At 46.2% G+C, this 18,504-nt stretch overlaps 1 long non-coding RNA gene across 1 annotated transcript; it reads right to left on the bottom strand.

The window, feature by feature from the left end:
- Nucleotides 1–1,010: 1,010 nt before the first annotated feature.
- On the bottom strand, nucleotides 1,011–17,804 carry LOC142587734 (uncharacterized). Its single transcript, XR_012829615.1, has 3 exons — nucleotides 17,680–17,804; nucleotides 17,449–17,586; nucleotides 1,011–1,073 (listed from the first exon to the last, which is right to left on the bottom strand). It is a non-coding gene; the product is annotated as an uncharacterized LOC142587734 (long non-coding RNA).
- Between the last annotated feature and the right edge of the window lie 700 nt (nucleotides 17,805–18,504).

The following is an 18,504-nucleotide window of genomic DNA, read 5'->3' as shown; positions in this document are numbered from 1 at the left end:
AGGTTATAATCCGTAAATACTTTCACCAGCTGCTAGCGTAGATTCGTACTGCTTGCTCTAACAATCATGCTGTCGATAGCCAGATACGCCTATTATGTCGTCCGTCAGAAGCACGTGTGGAAACACTTCCCCTCAGATTGTTTCTTTGACACTCGGGGAAATTATACATTGGTCCGAGATGTCCGGCAATGGATTCTTCACAGAAAACCATGAATATGATCTCTTTGTTCACGCCCGAGCAGGACCGTCCACACATATGGTCAGTTGCAGAAAGAATGGTCAAAGATATTCGAAACAGTCGCCGACAATTTGCTGACATCCTTGCTTCATAACTGCGCAGTTGTAATCGAGACAAATGGCATCTTTACATAATACTAAAAATGTTTCTTCTCATTCTTCCTTTTTTGGAGTGGGGGGGGGGGGGAGTTCTGTTTTGTCCTACGTTTATTCCCTTTGTGATCAGGGCTTAGTCACTAACATGTGTCAAGTACTAATAGGCACGTATGTTTTTCTTTCTCAAAAAAAAGCTATTGAGAAACAGGGCAACTTTTTATTCGTTAAAATATCCACGTCTCTCATGAAAACACACTTCTGTATTCACCTTCTAATTTGTTTACTTATATTAGGGTTCTACTGCTTTGTAAGACCAAAAATGAAAAACAACTTACCCTTTTTGTTCACTACGTAGAGTTCATAAACAAAAACACTCACATGGCGCCCTTCGCAGCAGTACAAAATGCTTGGCACTTAAACACTTGCAACAATACAAAAAACAATCATGTCTCCTCCTGAGCTGAAGGATATTAGGCTTTAGCGGTTTTTGTCGAGAAACTGGGGCTAAAAGCAAATGCGTAAAGACACATCTGTGTTCTTCTGTGCCATTGGAACGCAGGCTATACTTAAAACAGTGAACTTCACATGCAAAAAAAAAGTAAGCAGAAACAAGATGAGTCAACTATGCAGAAAATTATCATGGATACGTAGGCTTTATAGAAAAATGGGAAATTCACCTCGCATGTCAGCGTAGGGCCACGTCGCTTTGACGACGTCTAGATGTGTGGAAATTAGAAGGCCTATGGAGCAGGCAGAGGAGGGGAAGGAGGAAGGAAAGATCGAAAGGCAGAGAGATCAACCACGCATGCGTCCAGTTTGCTACCCTACAGACTTCAAAGAGAGAAAAAAATTCATTGAGGGAGGCGGTAAGGAATGGAATCAACAGCACTGCGCACGCGTGAGGCTACCCAACTCACCTACGATCACTCAGGGAAGCCAGTCTATTTCAGAAATTGTAGCGATGACCACGTTACTTTGTCAGCATGGGACAGATGAGGCCTTTTTCTAAAGAAATATTTCCCTCTATAAGTTTCCCACAGTCCAGCTCGCTCAACAGAGTACAAAAAAATATTGCGCTTGGTGGTATAACGTGCACAAAAACAATGTGCGTTCTACTGCATTTTCACAGCTGCATGAGTCGGATATGGGTGTGTGCCATGCCATTTCAATCATGGATAAGTAGGTTTGCGCAAATCGGGTAGCATCATCAGCAAGGTCGTTACCTATGATGCCACAGTCATCAGGCAGCCATTGAAATATGGCGCATCCTTTAAACGAAGCTTCATGAAGAATTTCCCTAATCTCTGTTATCTACCCACGCGTCCTGCGTGGTAGGGCTTATTGTAAACTCTAAAGGGGCGCCTTCCAATCCCGAATGACAACCCAGAATGTAGACTGAGCTTGCAGGATGTAATTGACAGCAGCAAGTAAGCGCCAAGTGTTGGTACTGTAGAAGGCGTGACACATGATAACTTGATTTGATTCTGACAAGTTTGGGTGGTATGACTACGGCAGGAACCTGGAAGGAGATTGATTGGAGGAGGCTAAGTGGGGGGAGACTGATTCATCGGTGTAGATTTAACATCCTCTTCACATATAATTCGTTCAATAACAAAAGCGGCATCACTTGTAGGTCCACCCATGAATAATCAGCCTTCGCAATCCCCAAACTCGTGAGGCATTCTTGTGGTTGCCGAAGGCCCGACAGGGCGGATCTATGTCTTACTACTGGCGTAAAATTAGACGAAAGACCGCTTTAATGACATACTCGTACGCAGACAGGTGTCCCAGAATGCATAGCGAGCATAGTGCTTTAGCGTGTCACACCAGCCCAGCTTAGTGAGACCATGTGAATTGTAGCTTTTCCTGGTCGGGGACTCTGGGGTTCGTGCTCTGTATCACATATGTCATTCCTTATTTTTTCGAGTTCGTGACAGTTAGTTCGAAGCGTAACCTGCGTGATGCCAGATTAATCTAAATCTTTGTACTGACGAGTGGGGTACGCTCGATTCATTAAGCTTGAGTAAGATAAGGATATGAGGCTTGAAGGAGGGCATGGGGTTGAGTTTAAGTTCGGAAACAAGAATCAGCGCAGTGCGCTTTGCACTGTTTATTTTCGGAATAGCTCGAGAGTCGACGTGAAGGCCCCCTCACCCAACTTTCAATACTACTACAGTCTCAATGTTTCTTGCCAAGTCGGCAATATAAGCGGAACGCGCTCAGAGATTAACTTACAAAATATATTCTTTCTTAGGGCTAACTAGAAGTCAACTTACCAAAATTGTACTCAGCGGGTTTCAGTGAGAAACAGACTCGTTAGAATTCTACTAAGCCAGGCTCACTTGGACCGAGACTCAAGGATCGGTTTCACTCGAAGTGAGTCCACTCATCAGTGCCTTTGCCGACCTATGCACAGCCACTGATAAACAAAAAGTCAAGGCGAATGCATGACTCCTATTTTTTTCTCATTAGTTCGTCTCGATGAGATCTCTCCATGGCCTATGTTGTAGTGAGAAAAAGTCAAAAAGGGTAGTGAGATGAGAGGTCGGGAAAACTTTATACTGGGGCGCTATAACGTAAAGCTATTCCAAACTTTTCTATTCCAATTCTGCAATCAGCCTTCCGCGATTGGTCAAAAACTTTTTGAACCACCCCCCCCCCCTTCACCCGTCTGTCATGCGACGTCACGAGAACCGTAGCCATCTGATATGAAGCGTACACACTGATTATGCAACATTGGAGGGAACAAAAAAAGAACAAAAAAAGAGAAAGTTTCTATCTCTTATGATGCATGGTCCACAACACCATTTTAGATACAAAAAGGGATCATGCGGACGCCGGTCGTGAGATTCGGGGTGTGACTTCTTGACTATAAAACGTGGGAGACCAAGCCAGGCAAGGATTGTAGTGCGTATATGGCTTGAAGTTTCAAATTACTAACGGCAACTTACCGACATCCTGAAAAGAAAAGTAAATAATGCGTTCCATCAATATTAACATATGTAACTAACATTACGATGATAAATGAACGTTAGAGCGCTCGAAGAAATGTGCAGCGAGCGATGCAACGAAAAATAGAAGGCGTAACAACGATACTCAAGAATCCAGTGTACGGCTTAGATAGCATAACGGAGGTAGATATTACAGTTAAGATTATAAGGAAGAAATCGAATAAGGTAGGCTGTGTTTGCTTTTCCTTGCGCACTTGTACACTTGCTTGCTTCCTTGTTGCACAATTTGAACCTTCCAATAGTGGTCGTACAGACATCTTTATTCATATCTTCGCCTGCGTATCTGCCCTTCACCCACCGTGGTTGCTTAGTGACTGTGGCGCAACGGTGCTAAGGACGAGTACGCGGGATCAAATCGCGGCCGTGGCGGCCCCATTTAGAAGGAGGCGACATGCATAAGCGCCAGTGTACCCTGCGTTGGATGCACGCTAAAGAACCCCGGGTGATTAAAACTAACGCGCAGACCCCCACTAAGGCGTGCCTCAAAATGAGATCGTGCTTTTGGCACGTAAAACGCTAGAATCCGATTCAACCAAACACTTGTCTCCATCTCCTGTAACATGGAATTCAGGAAAAACAAGACACCCGGAAGTAAGGGAACAGCGAATTGTGATGACGGTCGTGCGCCCTTGATGCGAGGTCATCGGGGTCACTGCGAGAGACGCGCGGTCGTGGAAGGTTACTTCTCGCGACATCTTCCGCTGAAGGTGCACTTCGAGTGCTGGGTCAGCTATGTCGACATTGCATTCTGCGCCACGACAGAGGGACAAGCTTGCATTCTGGCAGGTTAATCACCATATCGCGGTAGTCCCTGCCGCTGTACTTCAACAATGGCAGGTGCGAGCTTGTTTTGGAGGCGAAGGTACCTTAAAAGCAGCTCTCCTTTTCTCTGCGTGCAGTGCGGAGTAATAGCAACACTGCACGGACGTATACGATATGCCTTCTGTCGATCTTTCTTGTGTACTTCCAGTAATAAAAATATGCGACGTACTAAAATATTCGACGTACTATAAGCTCAAAGTCTAAGAGAAACAGGTCGAAGACAAGGATAATGAGTGTTTGCGTGTCCAGGTTAGGGTGTATTTGTAGCAGCAGAATGGTTTTAGTATTAGGAAAAGGGTTTCATTACTTTATTCTTTGCAAATTTTTTGTGCTACTTGTCACGCTGAAATATGTCAAAATAAATATATTACTGAACATTTCAAATAGTGTCCCACGTTGTTATCGCCTCGGCAGTATTGGTGTCCTAACCCATAACAAAGATGTCCACTGTAGAATGGAGAACAATGATTTATATTTTCTGGTGTGGGAACATTGTGAAAAGAGGCGCATATAATGCTTCTTTTCAGGAATTCGAAAGATGTGAAAGAATTCAAGGATTGGGGGAGGGAGACGAAATATCTGCTCATGCCGTGAAATAACGTTATCTTCTTTGCCGGCCACAGTAACTAATGCGAAAAAACTAGTAATAATGAATCACTGCAGGATCGGCACAAATTCAATCCCAAGCAAGTCACAACCTACTGCAAGACGCCCTCGATTTTCGAATCTTGCTGCGTTTTTAGCCATGACCGAATCTTAAGCTTAAATCGTAGATTCGTGAGAAACATCACGGTTAGAAACAGGTTGCAGAAAAATGTGTCCGCCGATTACGATACTCGCTAATGCGAAATTTTAGTGCAGCTGCATATGTGTTTTCATTTCGCGATATATTTAGGCAAAGAATTTCAGATGGAAATCGCCGCACCGACTTGCAGTGGTCGAGTGCCATCAGTACCTTCGCAGAGGAAAAGGCAGTAAAAGGCAGTATGGGAACGCTGGCATGATGAGCGGCATCGGAGCCAGCTGTGGAAGAAGACGACGAGGAAAGCGCGAGCAGCGGCATGAGCGTTGCAGCTACACTCCGTTTCAGACATCAAGTGCAACGCTTTGGAAGCCACAGATACTTCTTGCAGTGGCCACGCCCGCACTTGGAAATAGTTTGACGTTCTCGATCGTAACTGTACGAAACTGTTCTTTATATAGGCTCAATATTAAATGGAAAACGTTTTAATCCTTCGAAACAAACTGTGGTATATGGTTATTTAAGGCATTGTTTTAGATCAATTTGTTTTTCAGTGCGTTTCCTTTTGGTCTTTCTTGTTTGTTTGTTGTTGTTGGCAGCCGGTCGCGGCAGCATCGCGTGTACGCTCGCGCGAGCATACGCCTTTGGCACGCAGCGCTGCATGCACGCAACGCGCGGAGTGATACATTTCCGTCACAGGACTTCTTGCGTAGCTTCCACAGCGTTGCATCTGATGTCTGAAACGGAGTACTATACGCTCTAAAACAACACGAACGTCGCATTCCAATGTTGTTGATTGTAACAGATGTTTTCATCAGCTTTTCGTTGTTCCTGCTCGCGTTGCAATTTATCCTGATAGCACTTCGCTGTTACTATTACCTTCGCTCTCGCGTTTGCTGAATGCCGCATTACAAGTGCGTAACTGAGCCAATTATTTGCACTGCTGGTTTAATGTGGATGGGCAGCCATCCATTCTGACCAACACTTAAAAAGTAAAATATTTGTTGCGGCTATGTTGCCGGGCTACGTTGTGCAATGTTTGCTGAAAATTTTGTTGCAGACAATAAGTGAATCGCTGATTTTGATCATTTCAGTAGGAAATAATGCGACATATTGTCACATATTGTGCGAGCTTCGCAGATGACGCATATATATCGGAGGAACATTAAAGAAATCGAAGTGAACCATGCGATATTTCCTTCGTCCTACCTCCGTATTTAGACTTCCATTGCAGGGGCTGCAAACGCATCGTTTTCCCAAACGTTATGAGACATCTGCGTGTTTGGTCACTTCCAGGCGCAATTGAACGCCCTCCACTGCAGAGCGTGGCATGCCTAACAAACAGCATCAGTGCCAGTTTTTTATCATTTGAATCTCGTACGAGGCAGCGGTGTCGTGGCGGCGGCGACGAGCACACAGTTCCACGCTCGTCGAAGAGGGCGAGAGGGGCTCCACCACAACGCACGTAGCACGAGTGATGACGTACGAAGTGTGCGTTTTTCCACCTTCCGGTGCTCAGTTGCAGGTGCTTTGAGAAATTTCCGCGACACGACCACTTCGCACCGGCGGAAAAATCCCCCACCGCAGGACGGGGACGCGCGATGACTCATGTCAACAGCTAGTCGCCTTCGATAGCTGTAGGCCACGCGCAAATTCGCTCGCTTCGGTATCGCCTTATCCGTTTGCTTGGGAGGCGGCGAATTCGCTTCGCTGGAAATTTACCGCACCCTTTCTCATCTCCAGCCGGCGGCCGTCAGACCCAATTAGGTCGTTGTAAACCTTGCTCGCATTCTTGTTCCGATATATTGCAGTGCAGACTATGAAGGAAACGCTAGAGATCAATGATAACGCAATGCGGATTGATCAGCTGCATGTTTGGAATATCGAGAATGTAGGCTTTACGCTTTGCCGAGAATATTAGTTCATTCATTAATTCATTCATTCATTCATTCGTTCATTCACTTATTCCTTTATTCACTGATTCATAAATTTATTCACGTGCTTTAAAGGGACACTGATCATAAATACTAAATCACTTAAACCGATAAAATACTCATTTTTTTTTCAAAACATCATGTACATTAATTTAGCAGCAATCACGCGATAATTAGAGAAAATGGTCAATGTTTCATGTTTTAACGTTCGCGGAGAAACTCCTATCTCCCGTCCGTCAGTGTAACGTCCACAGGTTTCAGTCTTTTATTCGTATTTCAACCGTTGTAACTCACGAAATGTTCGCGACACTTGCTTTAAGTTCGGGCATTGGTGCTTTCATACTGCAGTGTAGTCCAATGTTTCCCTTTCCCTTAGAGAGAGAGAGAGAGAGAGAGAGATTTTCCTAGCCCCTATAGCAGACGCGTCACAATTCCATCACTTCACGATGAGCTGGTGCCGAAACTTCCAAATGGCATCGCCGCCAATAGCCTTTAGATTTTGCGCCTTGTCTGGCTTGCCAAGGTGTTTCTCACTGTAAGAGCGGTTTCTTTAGTATAGCAGAAGGGCTAATTCACCGCAACAGTTCGACTAATTTTGTTTCTCTGTTTTTTTTTTTTGGCCCTTTAATGACTCACAGTCACAATTGGGTTAACAGTGACGCCACAGTGGAAAGATCCGGATTAATGTCGACCACACCTGGTGTTCTTTAGCACGGAACCGAATTTAACTACGTAAGAGCTCTGGCATGTATCCTCCATAAAAAAATGACACCACGGTGGCTGTGAACAAAATCCCCGACCTCGAGTTCGGCACCAGAACCTTTTATGTACTGAGTCATCGTCAGTATACATACCGTGCGCTGAGGAAAGCGAGAAAAGACGAGTAAGCTAGCGGCACATTCGGGCTGTAGTTTCAGAGCACTCTGGTAGCTCTACCAAGGACACGCGTTAGAGCAGCTATGCGTCAAGGCTAGCACATAAGCGGACTCCACCTGATGATAACGAAGCAAGATCGTCACTTCCATAAGCGGTTTTTCTGGGAATGAAGCTTTAACTCTCGTTTTCGCCATGTTCGTAGAATGGCCACAGCGCTCTCGAGGCACCACTTGAATATGCGACATGAAAGTTCCCGCGCTGGCTGAACTATACCGTACTTGCATTTCCCGTGTACACCAGCGTCAGAGCTCTCTCTAGTAATATGTTCTACGAAACCATCTCTCGGGAGGTGGAGCTGGCACCGTTGTGTTTTCTTCCGCTTTTCTTTTCTTTCTGCTTTATTTCTGTGCCTCGTGGTGCTGCTTTCTTCTTCAGTTTTCTTTTTCTGTGCCTCATGGTGCCGCTTCTTCGACGTTACGCAATGCACCTTGCAAGGCGAGTTTGTGAAGCCCAACGCATCGCCCGGACAACGTGCTTTCGGTTCTTTATGCTCGCACCGTCTCGAATATCGACCCGGCTGATGTAAACAGCGTTCGGCGTACGACCGAAGGACGAGCAGACGACGGCGCAGTCTCACGTGTGGGATGTGCAGACTCCGCAGCGACGCCACACATCCTGACAGTACAGGGCGGTGGCGCACTTGCTGCAACAAGAGAATAGCAGGCTATAAGCGTATAAAAACCAGCGCATAACAGCCAAGCAAATAGCAACGACGCACCGTGCCTGTCCTCTACATGCATTCCTTCCGCGTTGTGTCTCGTCTTCAAGGGCAGAGCGACCGTGGCCATGGAGCAGACGTTCCCTAGCACGGTGTTTGCGAGGGTGAATTGCGTGGCCGTAATGGCGTTCACGAGGAATCATTTACCATAAGGCGACGCGATGCGCGCCCTGTTCATGTCGTCTCGTTATGCCAGCGAGGGAAATGCCAGGCGTAGGCGAGAAAGACTCTGTTGACAGACGCTTGTTTTCGAAGTGGAGGACGGCGTCGGTAGCACAGATGGCGGTTCTGACGCCGAGCTGCGTCGTCTGGGGCCAGACGAAGGCAGGAAGCAAATGTTCATGTACAGGAAGAAACGATTGCTTGAGAGCGTGTCCTCGTAATGTCTACGGCAAAGCACAGAACCAATGATTGTTGTGAGAGTGCCATGCGAAAGTCAGCCGCAAAGTTCGGCACTAACGAGCAATTCCTGGGAAAGAATGACCTTCAATAACTGGCATTAAGGCCCGCATTCACAGACACTTCTTACGCTAGAATTGTTCGTATAGGAGAAAATTTCTGTCAATCTCGATGCTTGGCATGGTACTAGCGAAGGCGTCCGACTCACGGTGAAAAATCCCATGCGAAAGAAGAGATTTGTGACTTGTGCCCCAATGATCCCTACAACATATCTAAAGAATGAAAGATCTTACAGTTGAATAACAATGAAAAAATCCTAACCAACATTCCTTGGCTTTGTTCAACACGCAGTAGCCTAGGCACTGCATCCATGTAAACAGAACGGGCTTTGGAGCAAGATTCTGAGACGCAAACGGCGTTGCGAATGAATCAACCTATAGAAACGAAACACCCTTAGATATCAGTTAGGATTGATTGATTGATTGATTGATTGATTGATTTTAACGACTCGAAGCAACACTAGTACTATGAGAGAGGCCGTATATATATATATAGTGGGGGAGTTAATTTGAGCTAGCTGGGTCTGTTTAGGATGCACTTAAATCTAAGTACACGAGAATTCGCTCCATTTCGCCCCCATCGAAAGGCGCCTGCCGTGACCGGGTATCCAACCCGCGACCTCCTGCTTTGGCCGTAGACCGCTATAGTCACATAGGTGCCGCGGCGTCTGCATATAGTACACCAAGAATACCGTCGTGAAAAATAGTGGGGGGAGTGAGGAGTGGGGAGGGGGGCAGATAACGAAGTCGTTTGTTAGTGACGAATACTGTAGATGTGTTTATTTCAATCAGAAGTGTTGATGTACACCAACTAGCTGTACCATTAGTCGCATTGAACTCGATTGCGTGTATTATATGTGCTTCAGCACTACACTCACTTGAAATCAATGCGGGCTTTCTATTTCCATTTTCACGAATGGGCGGGTGGCACGGCAACAGCTGGCTCAGTCCTGGATAGGTGCCTCTTAAACGGCTTCCTAGCACTGCCAAATTTTATCACATTTTTCTTTTAGCCTGCAGTAGTACTTGCTATTATACGAAGCCTCTGTCATATATGAACACAACAATAGATGGCAATGAGCATGAACTGTATAACAGTCTCCCATCACCCTACCTGCTGCGTCATGACGAGCCGAATCCACTGGAGCAAACCCAGCACAGAAGATGAATTGAACTCCGTTGTATTGGACTCGCGTAAGGCTAAACATCATGAAACATTTATCGTGAACAGTTGGGGAATGATGGCGCAACAAATTCAAGTCTAGTCCCGTTACTGGTGAGGTAGGTGTACAGCGTGTGGGAATTTTTGGTATTTACTTCCGGTTATATCAGTACATAGAGCCGATGTTACAAGTAAGCACCAAGTTCACTACTCGGGTTATGCCATCCAATGTTAGTCTGGTAATATATACGATAAAAACTGGTAATATATACGATTCTTCGTCATACGGTCACCATTTTTGTACATTTTCTTAAACCAGAGTACTTTTTCTGCACTGATATTACCTAGGTAATCAGAAAAAAATTAACAATTTTTATATATTGTTGTAAGGTTTGTCTTCCTATGAGAAAGCTGTTATTTCGTCCTAGAACATGAAATTATGTCGTTTTCATTGCGCAAGTAAGCAGTAGACAGCAATTATCCATGTGAAGGAAGAGAACTGATGACCAGTTTCTAGGTCTCACGAACATATACTGTACCAGTCTTTTGTTTTTCTTTAAGCATTTTGTCTAATGTTAGGCGTGACACCGTGCGTACTCGCCATGCGTGCTTTTAATCTCGATTCACCACAGCACATTCGCAACTTGCGTAATAGTTTTGGCCGAATGCAACTGTAGGGCTGAGCCAAATAGTTCGTAGGCAACCAACGTGTCAATGCGGGGTCGCCGGTGACCTTCACCGCATATTGTTCAACGACTGTTCAAAATAAGCACATCTCTGAGGCTATGGGTATTCAGTTTCATGGCATCATTGAAAGGCTGCTCGAGAGGGATCCAGTAGTGCTTTAACGGTCGTATGAGGGGGCAGTTTGGGCGAGTTGGTATGTCATGACTTTTTTTAGGCTTGTAGCGCAGCTCAGAAAGAGCAAAAAAGGAAAGAGGTAGGAGCAATGAAAGGGAACGGAAAACATAGTGAGCGCTGCCCCCTTACTGAGCGCTACCCCTACCTCCTTTCTTTTTTGCTCTTTCTGAGCTGCGCTACAAGGCTAAAAGAAGAGATAGTCACTATAAGCTTTATTAAGGCACTAACGCGGACGAAATTGTTAAGCCTTCATAATAAATAACCAGTGTCTAAAAGATGCGAACGTTTGTTTGAAGTTTTGTCCTAGCTCGCTTTACTAAACGCGCTACTACCAGCAGTACCTGGCTCAGGTTTAAATTAAAAGCGGCTGATTATCATCCTTTGCAGCAGGCTTCACCTCGGAACACACCATCAATGCAGCCTTACGCGATTGTTTAGTGCGGGCAGAGTGTTCCGAATCGGCCATTCGAAGATACCGCCTTATCCACGTGTTATCACGGTATCAAAAAAAGAAAACCATGTCAACTTGAGTACGGTATAACGGATGATAACCCGCTCGAGTGACACGGTCGCTTCAATTATCAGCCCAGAGCTAACTCAAATAAAATGCACACGTACAACCCCATCATCTCGAGGTAAATAATATCCGAACGCTCGTACTGCATGCGACAAAAGTGAAATAAAGTAACAGACTGCCGGATGCTTGCGGCGGATATGTTTTTTTTTTTTTTCGAACGCGAAAGGGGGTGTGTATACATACGTCGTTGTTCCCGTCTCATGGCTCTGGTGCATTTCAGGGAAAACATGCAACGTGGGGCTTTCTTTCTTTTCTTTTTTTTTTTTTTTTTTTGCTGACGTCAAGGTCGCGCCTTGAATTAACCAGGAACGTCTCGCGCACTTACAAAAGAAAAAAAAAGCTACAGCCGGATCTGTCTCACTCCTCGAGCATTTCAGACGATGCAGGCAGCATATATTTAGCCACAGCCTTCGGGTAAAGACGGCGGTTTTGCGAAACCGATGCGTAGGTCTCTAACCTGGGTAGCGTGGGAAGCAGCAAAACTGCTGCTAAATGGCACGTGCCCCCCGGTTGATTGTTATCGAATGCACTGTCAGCGTTTAGGAGACCTTACGACTTTCAAGAAAGGCCGGCTGCATTTTCTTTCTTTTGTTTTGCTTAGAACCACGTACCATTATATACTGTTTTGCACAAAAATACTTTTGTCTGAACGAGGCCTCGCTGTCGCGTCGCACAATACTGCTTGTTAACTAAGCCACTCATTCCCTACTGGAAGTGACATGCCACCATGGGCATTTGTAAAAAAGCGCTTGGGACCTATAAAATTATTTCGTTTTACAACGTCACTTCGACGTTGTAAGATCGCGCACCGTACTGCTCCCAATAGAACAAGCTAAGCACCTATAACAATTTACCCGGTATGAAGACGGCCTGTTTCCATATTCAGCTCTGTAGAAAACAAGCTAATCGACTCCCCACAATTCGGCCTACGTCAGAGTAAATTTCGTGATCGTCTTGACACCTCAAGTGGGCCCTTGTCTATGAGTAAATAAACTGCTCTCCCCCTGGTCCTATTTCTATATTCGAAGAGAAGCGATAACAGGAAAGCTTAGTCCGGTTTTTTTTTTTTTTTTGGAGGTGAATGGCCTCATTCATCGCTCGGATATACTGGTATTTGTGCAACAGAGTTTTTTAACAAACGGTAGCATTTTGATGACTTTGACATTTAGTGTTATGTGGTGGGACGCTCTCCTTTTTTTGTCACTTCATTGCAATGACATGACAACATTTCTAGCCTTTCCTTTGCTAGCATGTTCTGAGCAAGGAGAGGGGGAGCTAGGATGAAAAGGGGGTGAAAAGGAGACAGAGAGAAGTTAGGCAGTGTAGGGTCAGAATTGCGCGCAAACTATCCGCGGTGCTTACTGCCCACTCAAAGTTGGCCGCGCGCTCAAGTCTTCCTAAACAGCCACAGAAGCGCACTGGCATGGCTATCAGAGGAGAAACTGATACCCGACGCCATCGACCATATTTCTTAACAATACTTTTCCGTTTTTTATTATTATTATCTTTGCCCTTTATCACTAAGTAGGACGCCGATCGCGGCACTGTTTCGGCAAGGATCGGCCTCTCAGCCCGACGGACAATAAAAAAAAATGAAGAATGCAAAATGAAAGAAATCGCATTGTACACAACATAGCCTACAGGCTTCCAATACATTTAGTTGCGGGAGTGGTCTGTCGTACACTCAAAAAGCGGCAGGCAGAGAATGTCTTTGGTCGTCAAAATGTGCGTTGTTTTAAAACAGTGATCGATCAAGAGAATGGCCCCCAGATCAATGCATTTCGATTACGCGGATCTGCTGTGGTAGCCGAGTGGCCATGGAATTTTGGCGCAGAGCACGAGTTGAAAGGTTTGACTCCCGTTCATGCCGGCTGCATTTATGTTCAGCCGAAATGCAAAAAGAGAAAAAAAAAGCAGTACGAAGAAAGTAAATCTTAATTTATGTCTACCTAGGGTGCGCGCTAGAAGAACCCTGTCTGCCCTGAATCATTCCGATGGCCTCCGCATGCAGAGTTCCTAATAGATGTCGAGTTCGTTTCGGGGCGTTAGTAGATAGTAATTAAAAACATGAAGTTGAGATTTATTAATGAAATTATGGAAGATGCAACGCGCTGGTTGGAAACCAACGTTAAGCGGAGCTTTCAAGAAACGTTTCCACGTAAATGCTCAGCCGGGGGCGCATGACGCGTACAATGTTATTGCACACTTAGGTAAAGGAAATAAACTGTTCGCGCTCATCTTCCCATGGCAGAAGTTTAGCATCGTCTGGCTTCGTAGTGCTCATGTATCTATTGCTGTTATGCACCGCGTTTAGCAGCACAGCGAACACGTGCCTGCCTGGCAAGGCGGCAAGAGGCGGAAGTCTCCCGCAACGCCACACCCACGTGACCAAGGATGCTGCAAACTACACTGTCCCCCAGATCAGGCCGCGTTACTCGGCAAGATACCCGCAGGGCAGACGCTCCAACCTTCCAGACGGATTTCCCAGAAAGTTACGTTTTAATGAAGGAATTGTGCACACGGAGGCGTGTACTTGTTCCAGAGAGGATAGTTAGGTGTTGTCAGTTGTATCGTTGCTTAACTCCGCAGACAACAGAGCCGGTTCTCAGCTTATCATTATGGGCGATACTGGGGCCTTACAGGGAAGTAGACTTGTCACGTGTGCTTTCCTGTGCGTGAGCTATACAACGCGACGGCAGCCGCAGGCAGTCCTGGTCAGCAAAGCTTAGAACGTTTCGCAAGAAACAACTTCGGTTTAAGAAGTTGCGCACTTGCCTGACGCTGCAAATTTTGAGACCATCTGCTGGGCACCATGTATACACGTTTATCGCCAGACAGATTTTCTTGCACTGTATAATGACACAAAATACCCAGCATAGGAAGATTTTAAAACATTTATTTTCTTTCTTTTCTTTTTTTTTGTGTGTAGGTCAGAACGTAACATATGCGATAAAATATTTATACTTTCGTGACGTCACATTCACGTACCCCTACAGAGTTCAGCGCCAAATATTTTCTCTAGTTCTCGTCGTAACTTGAATCGAGTTTATATATAGTTTCAGCGCCGTGCGCTGGGAGACTCGTTACTGATTTCATTGATCGCCTCACATGACACATTGCTTGATAGCTGAATTATAATGGTACTTCCGATGCTGGCACGTGACATTGCAACGCTGTATATCTACGATTAAAACGGTTGCAGCAGGATGTGATCTATCCCCATTTCGTTGTCAAGACTATATAGTCCAGGGTGCTTGAGGTCTTTCAGTACAATTTGGGGCTGTTCTTTTGCCTGCCCTCGTCTACTCTATGCAAAGAATAAAAGAATGAAGAAAAACAAATTAAAGAACAGGGAGAAGAGTATACAGCCTCTTTCTCGCTCTTAAATATAATTATCTTTCCATCCAGCGAATGGGAGAGGCTTTGAAAGAGTAATTCACCCGTCAAGTACTGCTTTTCTCGGCATAATCGCTAAATCTCCAAGCTATATCCATTAAGAACTGGCCATTTCGATGCAGCCGGACGTGGAGCGGGATTTGAGATCGCTCCGGAACACGCGAAAGCGACCAACCGTGGCGGCCCCGCGTAATCGACCACGTAGAGCCGGGCTCTTCACACCCACACGACATCGTAGGAAGTTACGAAGGGAGCGCCGCGGTGTATCTTTCGCCGCGCGAAGCGGCTTAGCGACACGGCAACTGCATCTGGGTCGCCTCGCCCAGCGGGCGTTGGCGCTTCTGTGCTTTCCCGCCGCTGCCGTGGCTCTTCCCTTTCGAGCGTCATTGCTCGACCTTCGTTTGCATGCCGAACACGAAAACGCGAGGACTTCTGCCTCCTTGTCGCCAGTCTTAAGGTGGCGCGACGCTTGCGCGGGGCCGGTGTGATGTAATCGTGCTCGTTTTCTTTTAATGCTTGAACAGTCGGCGCGCACGGAACGTGGGCTAGGCATAATCAGCGAAATTACCATATTGGGGGGTATACTCTGGCGCTAGGATCGTTCCGTTACCATTAGGCAATAATAGAGAGTAGATGCACTCTTCTAATATTCGAACCTCTGCCTTCGATCGTTCCTGCGGCGTTATTTGTTACGATCTATCTTCTCTAAATGTCCGAGCACTCATGTTTTTTTATTTCTTTTTTTTTGGGGGGGGGGGGGCAGGGTAAGGGGGAGGGCACAGACAGTAAGCCTCTGCATAACATTACCTGTTGAGGATGTCGGAGGGCTTTGAGGGTGTTGGCACCATGGCTTCATTTATTAAGCCTGATTACTCTAAATTACCAAACAATCATGTTTTTTTTTTCATAGCAAGGTAATATAAGGCTCTGGAAAAAAATATTCTGGGACTTAAGTGCCGAAACTGCGGTTTGATTACGAGGCACGCCGTAGTGAGGAGAATCCAGAGTAATTTTGACCACTTTGGGGGTTTTTTTCGACCTGCGCCCAAGCCCTAAGTACGCGAGGGCTTTTGAATTTCACCCTTCACGAAATGGGGCCGCCGTGGCCGGCAACCGAACCTACGACCTCGCGGTAGAGCAGCGCGACGTTATAGCCACTAAGCCATCATGGCTGCCACGGATCGCGCGCATGATAATTTCGAATCGCTGCATTTATAACTCAATAATTTCGCGAAAAAAAAATTATTATATTGACGAAGTCGATTGCAAAGCCGTTTCCAGCCACGGGCACGAAGCTTAGGAAAATCCATGTGCCATACCCATCAAAAGTCCCACGCTGGCCGAGCCGTCATGCTCAACGCGTCAGAGTTCGCTCTTGAAACTTTTATTGCATACCTCTAATGTTTCGCTTCGTGCGTACCGAACCCGAAAGCGCGAGGTACAATAGCCTCGTGGACGGCGCCGGCGTTTAGGGCGGTGCGGCGCCTTCCAGGGCCGTTTGGTGATGCAACCGATTCTCGTTGTTCGCGCTGAAACAATTCGCGCGCCCGAGAGACTCGGTCCACGATGAACGGCATGCGTAGCCGCATGCTCTCACGTTGTTCTATTGAGCAACCACGCCAATTACGCGTGCCGGAGCGCGCTAATGCGCGCGCCATGCCGGTGGTAGGAGAATATTTGGCGGGATTTTTTTTCTTGGGATATTTCTTCGTGAGCACCGAGGACGGGCGCACTTCTTTACATTGCACCAACTGTGGCGCCCTCCCAAGGGGGTCGTACTGAGCCCGGCGTTGTTTATTCTCACGCTTATCGGTCTCCTTGATCACCTTCCACGCACAATTAAATTATCGATCTACGCACAGACGGCATATGGCTTTGGGCGTCCGGAGTGGCATGCTTACAAGTGCGCGGGAGGCTAAAAAAAAGAACAAAGTACTCAATCGTACACTACGTACTCTACTACGTACTCAATCAAGGCCTGGAGATTTGGTCGCGAATAAATGTGCACTTGTGGCATTTTACGCGTACGCCCATGACAAACTACAGTGCATTAATCAATGGGCAGATGTTATCATCTGTACGGTTATGCAAATTTTTGGCAGTCACAATTGACTGAGACATCTTCCGGAGCGCCCATGTGTTGCACACGAAAACGCGGTTGACAGGCATCTGTCACCTTCTGAAGTTCTTCGCCGGAAAGACCTGGGGAATATACACAAGCGCTATGATGCAACTATATAGGGTACTTTTCCTCGGATTCTTGCAGTACAGCTTGCCAGCATTGACTAACGCAAGTAAAACATTCTTACGTACTATAAAAAGTTCTCAGGCCCAGGCGCTCGAGATTCGATTTGTCTAGGCCTTCCTCAAACTGTGATAACGGCGGCAACTGTTGCAACTCCAGGAACCACTTCATCAAGACCCCCATTACAGTTTAAGCATCAAAGTATACGTAAGGTACCTTTCTCGCACTCCTTTGCATCATCTAGCCTCTTTACCTGCGGCGAGACCACGTGCCTGGTTCTGCAGAACGGTACCCGCGCGCCGTGAGGATATAGCATCTTGCTTCACACTTGCTGCGAGACCGTCGACTCCTTCTTGGTGTCTCATTCAGCCAAAGATCAACCTAGCAATACCTGGCGTCCGGAAAAAGAACAGATATGTCATCGCCGGCTCTTAAAAAGCTTAACTTACTCCTAATATGTGCGAAGTAATGGAATTACACTCACATATACACCAACGGCTGCGTCCTTCCGAACAGCTCTACCGCAGCTGTCGTCATGCTAGCAAAAGCCATCACTATCAAGTTTAAAAGGTATCGCTTCACGACGTCGACGGCAGCAAAAGTCACAGCGCTTCCAATCGCACTAGACTTTATTTATGAAGAACCAACATACAGATGGTCGATCTTCTGCTGCTCGAAGTCGGCACAGCAGTGTTCCCTGTCAGCGTTACGGCGCTGTCGACATGATCAGTTGGTATTCGCAATCACAGAGGTCATACAACACCTGACCGAGACGGGACATGAAATATTTTCCAGTGGCTGCCAAGTCACTTTAGTATCATCGGCAATGAACGTCCCGATCGAGCTGCTCATTCATTCACCAATTTTGATTTCTTGCACACAATAAAAGAAATCTAGAATTGTCAGTGAAAGCGCAGCGAGTGAGGAAGCCGGGAAAAGCAGTGATTAAAACGAAACAGAACTAATATTTGAAATACGGAAATTCAATTTTGCTAAGCCAAACCGGGTCGGTACTCTCTGTCGATCACTTTCTGTTATACAATCACTCTCGTGAGTTATAGCGTGACATGTGCACTAGCTTCTATTCCAAAATTGTCAAATTATGCCGCGTTATCAAATTCGCCATCTTGTCAGCTCTGATTGGCTCAGGGGGCTTCTTCGACCTCTCCGATTGGCCCGAAACGCCGCCACTGCGCCATTTCACAAAACAAGGAGAAATTTGGGTATGTCTAATCCAGCGCCCCCTGGGGGTGTCGACTTGTATGCGGGCGAGAGCATTCGTGCCAAAGTACCAAACACGATGTCTTCG

Source organism: Dermacentor variabilis, chromosome 7 (genome assembly GCF_050947875.1).
Source record: "Dermacentor variabilis isolate Ectoservices chromosome 7, ASM5094787v1, whole genome shotgun sequence".
Lineage (NCBI taxonomy): Eukaryota > Metazoa > Arthropoda > Arachnida > Ixodida > Ixodidae > Dermacentor > Dermacentor variabilis.
Note: the sequence above shows the minus strand (reverse complement) of the source record. Positions and strands in the feature narration are given on the sequence as shown.